General features: G+C 44.5%; 1 long non-coding RNA gene across 1 annotated transcript; it reads right to left on the bottom strand.

The window, feature by feature from the left end:
• Positions 1 to 7072: 7072 nt before the first annotated feature.
• On the bottom strand, positions 7073 to 10680 carry LOC131906943 (uncharacterized). The gene is made up of 3 exons (XR_009378243.1): positions 10546 to 10680; positions 9306 to 9470; positions 7073 to 8040 (listed from the first exon to the last, which is right to left on the bottom strand). It is a non-coding gene; the product is annotated as an uncharacterized LOC131906943 (long non-coding RNA).
• Between the last annotated feature and the right edge of the window lie 433 nt (positions 10681 to 11113).

Below are 11113 nucleotides of genomic sequence, written 5' to 3'. Positions count from 1 at the left end.
TGTCCAGGGAAGGTAGGAAGGACATCTGGGTACTGAGGTCTGCTTCCCTAAGGACTCCAGTCCCTGAAGTAGCAATGTTTTCATTTGTATTCAGATAGCGGACACAATATGGGAACACACATCAATGTCACCATCAGAGGAAACACCATGACATCACTCTACCCTCTCATTCTGTATATATGTGCATGTTTTTACTTTGTGTGTGCTCCTATCTGCAGGTCCATGTCATATGTATGAAAGTGCATACAGATGACACTGAATGCTGTCACATATCTCTCCTAACAATATACACATTGTTATTGAGACAGGGTAATTTTATGTTCAGGCGTTGTTAAGAAGATGATAACATCGCCACATAGACAACCTCCCATTTTGCTGAGACAGTGTGCTCAGCACAGTGTGGGAAAGCATCGCTGTTCCTCAAGCTACACTCAGATACTGAGGAAGAAGCTGGACAGATGTGTGGTCAGGCCTCTGTTACCTCATATAATAGCTCATTGCTAAGGTAAAGGTATTGATGTGAGGGAATTCAGTGTCTACTGGGGTGGTCTGGGATTCAGGAGGAATTGCAGGTAGGCAGTGAGGTTGGGCTATGTGCAGGGAGGAATACATACAGGATATCTGGGATGAAGGCCAAACTAAACCTCAGTGTATTATACTGGGAAGTTGGGATGATAAAGGATGTGATGCACAATGTGGTCTCTGAGGTGCCCACTAACAGGTCCTGTGCTATAGCAGTAAAAAAAAAAAAAATTCAGTAAGTATTGTTGGGGTGTATGCCAAGGAACTTGCCAAACAAAGATTCAGGGGGATGACACCCACAACTCACCAGAGAATGTGGTCAAGGGCTGACCACACCCAAACTGTAACACTGACTGGTGCAAGATGAAGCTGTTGTGCCCTAAGCCTTGGTCAACAGTCAGCCCATATGGCAGCCCATAGTGTCCAGGGCAGGTAGGAAATGCTTCACAGACTCCTACTGTAGGGGTTCTGAAGAGCCTTTGCTTCTTCACATCATTAATCTTGTCTTTTCCACCTATGGGTTGTGCCCAGAATGAAGGACATTGGGGACACAATATGAAACAGAACTAAAGCCACCTTCCTAACCCCGCACACTATCCACATTTAAAATTAAATGGTATGTTACATACCATGCATGATCTGGGCATATAAATACGTATGTGCATGTGCCTTCAGGTATTACAACCATCCCAGCAGGTGTAGGAACAAAGCCCTGAATGCTGGTGACCGGGGCTCAAGGCAGTTTTTGAGGTATTCCTAATCTAACACAGCAAGAGTCCTGGTTAGAAATCAAAAGAGCAGTAAAAACAAGCATGTCTGCAGAGTGACATGCCACACTATATCTTCAGGACAGGACACTAGACACATGTCAGGAAGAGACTCAGCAAGAAGACACTGCCAAGGAGGCACCTAGTCTAAGACTCAAGGTTAGAACTTCTGTAGAAGTTAAAGATCCACAGCTTTCAGCAACAGCCTGTAGCAATCCCTCGGGGGCACAGTCTGCACAAGGAAGGGAGGAAGTGCTTCCCTGGGACCTTCTCTTGGGCTTCTCAAGACAAGAACCTCCCTGAAAACAACCATCTTTACTCAGCTCTTCCCTACTCAGTCATACACAGTGATGTCACACTCTCCACATCGACTTTATAGACTGTATTTTATTTATGAAACTTGTGTTACTCTATCAGTGGGTGAATCTCTACATACATGTGCATGTGTGAGGGATCCTGCCAGTTGTTTACTTCTACTGATTTCCACATGGATTTGTGAGAAAACGTGACAACAGTTGAGGCAGAGCCACACCTGTCCCCTCAGGACTCCTGCTTCCAAACTTCCACATGAGGAAGCTCTGTTGCTACTCTGTTCTCCGGTGAGTGACATCCTCAGAAGTCTTTGACTACCATGGCAGGGCTGGGTTGGGGAGTGTCATGACATCCTGCTTTCTGGGAAAACCTCCTTCCAGCTGTGTTTAATGGTGGTGAAGGGACAGGTTGCAGGACAAATTTCACAATCAGCTTGGTACCCAGGATCCAGCAGATGACACACTGCAATTCAGATATCTATACAAACTTGCCGATAATCTGAGCATCAGAAATGATAGTCCATGAATTACACTTGTCACATTGGGGCTGAGTAGGACTCATCCCCACTGGAATTGCTCTTCCCAGAGTGAAGTTCCCTAGAGGAGGAGGAGGACTGGATCTGAGCTTCTTCTCACTAAATGGTCATAAAAGGATTATGACCTTAGTTACTTGCCCTAAGTACCAGCTCAAAAGACAGCTGTGTGCAACAAGAAGGGCTTCACTAACTGTCTTTTTACACTATACTTTTCATCATTCTATTGGTATAATGTATAATTTGTATCATCTTGAAAGTGGGGAACAGATGCCTGTGTCTGTGCATGTTTCCAATGACATGCCAGAAAAGAGCACCATCATTTTCCTCTATAAACTATCCACAAGTCTATTGTTTTGATGGTTCTCTTTTTCTTTTCAGAAATGCTGGCCACATATGAACACTAATGTAAAAGTATCTTTTGACCTACGAGAACTCAAAATGATTCACTAGTTTAACTGTAAAGAAACTGGTATGTTTACCCTGGGGCTGGTCAGACCCAAAGTGAGAAGATATGTAGGCATATCCCAGTGGCTCAATGATAGATGCCCTGGGAAATTCAAGAAAAGTGTGTGCCTGGGCTAAAACCTGACCCTGAAAGGCCAGGCACAATACAAAAAGCAATGTGGTACTGAGACAATCCCTAACAATGAAGAAGCCCATGCCTAAAATAAGAAGAGATGTGGGCCTGGGCCAATTCCTCATTCTGAAGAGGCCCAGGCCAAAAAAGAGGAGGACCGGACCTGGACTACTCCCTGACCCTGACAAAGCCCCAACCCAAATGGAGAAGACACGTGGCAGAGGTTAATTACCTCATCTGAAGATTCACCATTCTAAACAAGAAGAGATGTGGGCCTGGGCCTATCCCTGAAACTGAAGAGGCAAAGAGCCCCAGGTACATTAAAAGAAGAGATGTGAGCCTGGGCCTATCCAGAACCACAAAGAGGCTCAGGACAAAACAAGAAGGCATGTGGGCCTGGGCCATTATGTAAACATGAAGAGGCATAGGTCCAGAGAAGAGATGTGGGCACGGGCCTATATCTTACCCTGAAGAGGGCTGGGCCCAATGAAGGAGAGATGTGGGCCTGGGCCTAACCATTATCTTGAAGAGGACTGGGTCCAATGAAGAAGAGATATGGGCCTGGGCCTAAACCTTACCCTGAAGAGGCCTGGGCCCAATTAAGGAGAGATGTGGGCCTGGGCCTAACATTTATCCTAAAGAAGCCTAGGCCCAAATAAAGAAGAGATGTGGACCTGGGCCAATCCCTTACCCTGAAGAGGCCTGGGCCCAATGAAGAAGGAATGTGGTCCCAGGCATAACATTTATCCTGAAGAGGCCTGGGCCCAAATAAAGAAGAGATGTGGGCTTGGGCCAATCCCTTACCCTGAAGAGGCCTGGTCCTAAAGAAGAGATAGGACCCTGGGAACAATCCCTAACCATGAAAAGGCCTGGGCCCTAAGAAGGAAGAGATGTGGGCCTGGGCCTATCACTAACCGTGAAGAGGCCCACACCAGAAAAAGAAGAGATATGGGCCTGGGCCAATCCCTTACCCTGAAAAGTCCTGGAGCCAATGAAGACTAGATGTCAGCCTAGGACTTTCTCTTATGCTGAAGAGGCCTTAACACAACAGAGAAGTGATGTGGGCCTCAGCCATTCCACAACCCTGCATAGCCCAGGCCCTAGGAAAGAGATGGGGGCCTGGGCCAGCCCCTTACCCTGAGAGGCCTGGGCCCAAACAAGAGATATGGGCATCGGCATATCCTTGATCCTGAAGAGTCCCGGGCCAAAACAAAGAGATATATGGACCTGGGCCAGTCCCTAAAAATGAAATAAACTGGGCTGGAAGAAAAAGAGAGATGTGGGTCTGGTCCTATCCCTAAACCCAGAGGCCCAGGCCAAAACAAGATGTGGGACTGGGCCTATCCCAAATCCTAGAGGCCACGGGCCAAACAAGAAGAAATGTGGGCCTAGGTCATTCCTGACCCTGAAAATACTTGGGCCCAAAGAAGGGATGTGGGCCTGGGCCTATCTGAGACACTGAAGAAGCCTGGGCTCTAAGAAGAAATGTAGACCTGGTCCATACCTTATCTGAAGGGGCTTGGGCTCACAGAAAGGAGAGATGTGGGCCTGGGCCTCTTTCTAACACTGAAGAGGCCTTGGTCCTAAGGAGAAAAGATGTAGGCCTGTGCCTATCCCTAAAACTAGAGTCTCAGATCAAAAGAAGAAGAGATGTGGGCCTGTATCATTCACTAAGCCTGAAGAAGCCTGGGCCTGAATAAAAGAGAGACATGGGAGTGGGCATATCCCTATCTGTGAAGAGGCCTGGGCTCAAACATGTAGAGATGTGAGCTTGGGCAAATCCCTAACCCTGAGGAGGCTTGGGCCCAAAGAAAATGGAGAGATGGTGGACCTGAGCCTATCCCTAACACTGCAGAGTCCTGGACTCAAAACAAGAATAGATGAGGTATAGGCCTATCCCTGAACTTGAAAGGCATGGGCCCAAAAAGAAGAGATGTGGGCCTGGGCCTATCCCTGACCCTGAATGAGCCTGGGCCCAAAGCACAAAGACATGTGGGAAAATAGAGAATGAGACAGGGCCAGGACAAACCAAACAAAAAGGAGTGTGTCAGGACGTATCAGAACCTGAAATATTGGGGTCCCAGGACAAAAAAGAGCCCTGGCCCGGGGCTTACTCCAATACTCAAGATGCTAGGGTCCAAAATGAGACCTGAAATGGGTCCAGGATAAACCAGGAAAAGGATTGTTCCTGGGCCAAACCCTGACACTCAGGAAGTCCATAACAAAATGCTACTGTACAATTAGCGAGATTCACTCTCACCCAAGAGCCCTGGGCCCAAACAAAGAAGACTATCTAAGAAAAAAGCAGTTTTTCGGCATTAGTGTGTTTAGACTGTGGACCAAGAGGCACTTGGATCCAAAGACTTACTTTCAGTTTTTAAAACCAATCAAGACTTCAATGCAGACTCATCTCAGCTTGTTGATCCATAATCTATGACCCAACTGCAATAATCCCTAACTGACCACTAATGTAAGCTGACATTCTGAGTAATAGGTATATGGATCACACATACATACTTCATTCAATGCAGACCACATGAACACATGTGAGCAAGGATGACACCATCTTCATAATGTGCCAAGGCCTCACTGAAATGACCTATCTATATAGACATATCTTACCATAAAGGATGTCATAATGTACCCTTTAGCTGTCTGAGACACAACTCATCTGGATTAAACTGATTTCTTTAGGAACAGACAGTTTTTAACTGCAACTCAGGCTACAGCCTGTTCTCCAAGAACCCTGGACTAACCCAAATTTGGGCTTATTCTAAATAACTGACATCAGGACAGATTATATCCTCCAAGATTCAGATCTTGACAATGACCTAACTTATGGCCAAGGGCAAAACCACGAAAGAATCTCAAAGGAAGCCTGGCAGCTCCTTAAACCCCAAGTAGCCTGACCTCATATCTTCGGGGGGGGGGGGGGAACACCCTCTCTCTATGCATCCCAGGACAAAATGCCACCAAAAAGGGGCCAGGCCCTGAAGGGACCAAACCTCACCTTAATGATCAAAGGAAATGGACACCCCAATAACCATGACCTGGTCTGAAACCAAGCATTATCTTTATGTCAATATATTTTGTTGGACAAACCATAGCTTCATTTGTTACCCAGGACATGCCAAGATCACCAAGACAATTGGAATCCTCACCAGAGAGTGACATTAGATCATGGGCCATGAACTCCAATCACTAAGGAGTTGATCTGGAAGCTCCTCTTGGCTCCACTCTGGTTTGTGGGCTATACCTGTGATTCTCCCAACACAGGCAACTATCTCACAACACGTGTGTCAAGGCAATGCCATGGCTTTCAAGTAATCTGCACCACACATGGATGTCAAATGACAGGGATAATAGCTTGGGATGAAGGATGTGTAAGCCGCACCCAGGAAACCCTCTGTGTCCAGGTCAAGAACAACAATTGGACCTTGGGTCTGACCCAGGACATACACTCCTTCACTAAGGTTCTACACACTGTGACACCATGAGGTGGTTGTCTGAGGAATTAACAAGGGCAAAGGCCAGAAAGTGACATCAATGGGGCCCTGCCAGCTCCCTGATTACCAGTACTCTGGGTCCAGCATAAATTCAAAGGTGTGTAGGCCACACCCTTTCTTCACATGACCCTGTACTTGCTCACACTAAGGGAGCCAGGACCACAAACCATGGCCATAAATAGGAGAAGGACCTATTCTGGTTAATGACTAGAAACATGGTCATGCCTTAATGTCAAGAATATTTTCATGGCACATGGCCCTCTAGTGACTTCACCTGATTTTTTTTTATCAGGCTTGACTCTGTTCACCAAACATCTTAAATACATAAAGAAGCCTTCCTAAGCTGATGACTGACTGGAATCAATTGCAATATGAACTTGGCTCCCTTTCCACCAAGAAGCCTGGGTCAAATTCAAATTCAATGGTTATGGGCCACATACTCTCTTCATGAAATGCAGGAAATATGCTCACCACAAAGACCCATGACCCCAAAACATGGTCTTCATCATGTATGGGACACACCAGAGAAACAACTTGGGCAGATTTGGCATGATGGTATGTGGGCTGCACCCAGGAGCTATTATATGCCCAAATGTCTTCAATAGCTCCAGGACAAGTGATCTTGTATGTGTTGGCCAACACTACAGCCTCAGAAGCACCTGGAATCACCACAAGGATCAGAGTTGGTGTTCTGGTATGTGACATCACCCTCACAAATGTCCAGACTGTGGTCCAAACATACATGTCCTGATATCTCAGGTTCCCCACCCTCTCTTGGTGACTTTGGCCCTCAACCTGACCTGATTAGAAACATCAAGGAACCCACTGGACTAAGAATGTTATGACCCAGGAATACAGACACAACTTTAATAAAAATGTGTAATGGAAATCCCAGGACTTCCTCCTCTGGAGGTATGTTTGTTGGCATGTTCAAAGACTAAACATGGGTTCTTAGGTTTCCTTAAACCCTCACAGGAGCCTATCTACAAGAATCCAGAATTATAACCTGATTTCTATGGATCTCTTACAATGCAGATGTAAAGCCTTGCAGTCATCAGTCTTACTGTACACGTTTTGCCCTAACATTGTGTACATAATTGTTAATAAAACGACTGATCTACTACCATGGTTTCTCCTGGAATGTGCCCTGTCCCTATATTTCTAACATTGAACTACTTAAGAACAGGCTGTGATAGTTACTCACAAACAGGGAAAATAGGTAGGTTCAAGTATAGGGCACATGTCTGCATGCTCAGACCTCCTCCTGAAGATCGGTGCACCTCTGTCCATAGTTTGTATCTTTGCCATTTTCTGGAATCTCTTAAAAAGCAAAACAAAAAAACTAGTGAAAGGTGCCAAGTAGGCAGGAGCCCTCACCTAGTTGTAAAATCACTGGGATAAAACTTCTAAATTGGAGGGACAGCTCCCAACCCCATCCAGTGAGAAAATCATATTAGCACCAATCTTAGAGAGTTGCTAATGAAGGCTGAGAGGCAGAGGAGTAAGGAGAGGCTCAGTGTGGATCACAGGACACCAGGCATTGGAAACTGTCTTCCAGTGAGACTCCACATGAGGATGAATGGGCCGCCACTGTTATCCTATATATGGTACCACAACACAGTCAGGAACAGATTCATGTCCAAGGAAGAGTGAAATGTGTTGTGTTCCTTCAATTAGAGGAACTAGAAGCTGACATGTTGCATCTCTGGTCTTGCCCCTCTTGATCCTGGGAAGTAGAGGTGGCAGTTTGTTGGTGTGTTCCATATTGATCCTCATAGCCACAGGGAGGGTGTCTCCAAAAAGGACATGGAAGCTGTACCCCTGAAACGACAAAATATGGAGCCAAAGTGGGACAGAAGCAAGGACAATACCGTTAGCCATGCTCTTGTCAGTAAGGGAAACCCATGGAGGCAAAGAACTACAGGTAACTAAGCACTGCAGATAGAGGGAGAATGAATGTAGATGAGTCCCCTACCTGGTTATCCAATACCTAGTATTCAGACCTGAAATGTGTGTGTGTGTGTGTGTGTGTGTGTGTGTGTGTGTGTGTGTGTGATCATCACTAAACAGCGCAGCCTATGGTAAGCATATATTTAAGCATTTATCTATAAATGTGTATCAATAATAAAAACATGCCATGAATCTGAGAGAGGGAGTGAAAAGGAAAATAATGAGCTAGAGATGGAAGGATAATGCAAATGGTTCCATTAAGAACCATTTAATGGAAGACTTTGGTTAGATACTCATAATATTTATGAAGTGAATCACATTTCCTGTGTTTGTATTGTATTTCAACACTCCTGTCTCCACACCTAGATCTCTCTTCTCATAAGGAGACATGAACACAGACATTACAACATCATGTTTGACATGTAGTTTCCATGGTGACACCGAGCCCATACCTTGAGCCTTTATATCAACAGACATCCCAGGATATAATGCTCTATCCTGTCCTACAACCCCATTCCACCCACACGTTTCCCCAAGCCCCATCTCTCATATTAAATCCATCCCTACTGCCCTCATCTGGAAGGAGAGAAACACAGAAGAGAGCCCTGCAAGCATGCTTACTTCCCACTGGAGCAGTAGAACCCTGGCCAGCCTTCTGTTTCAGATTGATTCTGGTAGCTGAGTGTGTCAGACTCCAGGAAGCCAGGAATTAGCCTATAAATACTTTTTTAAATTTCCTATTTATATTTAGATATAAACTCAACTATTTCACCACACCTCAAATGCACTTACAATGCTTTTGTATCATCTCCATAAATATTAAAGCATTGTCACTTTTTATGGAATAACATGGATAGTTGAGTCAGGAACAAAGCTTTTTGATATGTATGTAATTCTCTATGGAAAAACCAATGAAATGAGAGCTAGGGCTACATAAAGAACTGGTTTATATTGTTACATCTTAAGTGTCATCTAGTACTTTGAGTGCCCAAATCAAGTAAGAGTTCTTAGTATGTAGTTTTCAATATCCAGAATATCCAACTCTTTATTCAATCATTATCATGTCCACTTCTAATATCTGGTTGGATTTTTGAGACCAGGTATTACTACATGGGCAGGCTTGACCTTGAACTCACATCACTCGTCTTTTCTCTGCCCTCAAATGATGAGACTCTGGGACCACCATCCTGGCTCTGTTCCTACCATCTGCAGTTAGAGCCACAGCTACAGATGGAAACACCTTAGCACACAAGGAATGCAGTCTTCACACCTGATCTCAACGTGGAGGCTGGGAAAAGGTTCTGCAGTGACAAGGAGGTCAGGAACAAGTGGAATACACATCAATACCCCCTGAACCAAGCTCCTCTGCCTATCTACCTAAAGGTTACACAATGAGTGTTACTAATGTTGAACACTGTAGGAGAATGGGCAAACAGCAAGAATATTCATTACAATTTCATACAAAATCAATGAAAATTAATACCTTATACAGTTCTACCTAACATAGGAAAGAGCTCTTAAACCATTTTGTAAAATTCATCTTCATTTTGCCTATATTTTCAGTAACTATACTGATTCTACAAGGAAGGTAGTCTCTATTTGTAATTTTGTGAATCTCATCACTCGGGGATATGAATGGTATTAGGACACTGTGGTGTAGGCTTTCTGCTCTCGCTGTGCCAAGGAGGTTGCACCTGAACAAATGCAGGTGTCATTAGCACACATGAGTGCTGTCACATAAGGACCACAGGGCAGAGAGAAGTAACAACAAATCTTAACTCTAAGTAACTGAGTCCCAGGACTTTCATTATTCATGTTTTATTTAGGTATCAGGTACTTCATAGTTAAGGTATTTACTCTGAAAAATAGAAAATAAAATGGAAATTAACATTATTTTTTCTGCAAAGATGATGAAACATTTGTCCTAGGCCTTATTAATGCACAAGGCAGTAAACATGATTGAAAAGCATAACTGAGTGACCTGAGCCCACCCATCACCTGCCTCCACAGCCAAAATCTTCTCCTCCAAAGCACATAGAGCTGAATAGCAGTGACAATGACTTCCATTGCATATTCAGGGACAGTGAATTCTCACACTTTCCCTTAAAACATAAAAAGGTTTCATAGAGATTTTAGCATTAAACAATGCACTTTTAAATAATACAATTTAATTGATTCTTTGAGAGATAGTGAATTTTAAACATAGTCTCCTTTATTTCCCCAAATCCTCCATGACTTAACTGCACCAATTTGGTGTCTTTGTCTGTGTGTGTGTGTGTGTGTGTGTGTGTGTGTGTGTGTGTCCTATCTAAGGCAACATTTCATGCCCATATTCTCACCTGTGTAGGGCTATTCACCAAGTTTTGCTCAACCTACCGTTACATCATCACCATAAGAAAAACTGACTCTTCCTTCTCTAGAAGCCACCAACTGTCAACAGCTTGTCAGTTAGGGGAGGGGCCAGTGGGCTCCTTTCCCTTCCATGCTAGAAGACTGACTGGCTTCATCATAGAGTTCCTAAATGCAGCAGGACTCTCATGTCCAGAAGACAGTGCTTTACTGAAAATACCAGGACCTGTGGATCTTAAAATCTTCCCACCCCTCTTCCGGAATGGTCTCTGAGACTCAGAGGAAGGGTTAATATAAATATCACGTTTATGCCTACAAATTCCACAGACATTTCATGTCTGAGTTTTCACAGTTTCTAGTGTGAAACACAGATTCCTGCATTAAGAGACTTCTCTGATGAGGACTGAGAGCTCACTAACCTTTGAGTAGAGAGCTGTGAATTCCAAGGTATAGAGATGTGAATTCAGAGGGCAGTGTGATCTGATCATTTAACTAGTAATTGTGGTAGGGTCACCCTGGGGGCCTCTGAGTTTGCCAGCCACCGTCTCTAGTCTAGATTTATGGTGTGAAGCATGCTTAATCTTGTGGGTTGGGT

This window comes from Peromyscus eremicus, chromosome 3 (genome assembly GCF_949786415.1).
Source record: "Peromyscus eremicus chromosome 3, PerEre_H2_v1, whole genome shotgun sequence".
Taxonomy (NCBI): domain Eukaryota; kingdom Metazoa; phylum Chordata; class Mammalia; order Rodentia; family Cricetidae; genus Peromyscus; species Peromyscus eremicus.
Note: the sequence above shows the minus strand (reverse complement) of the source record. Positions and strands in the feature narration are given on the sequence as shown.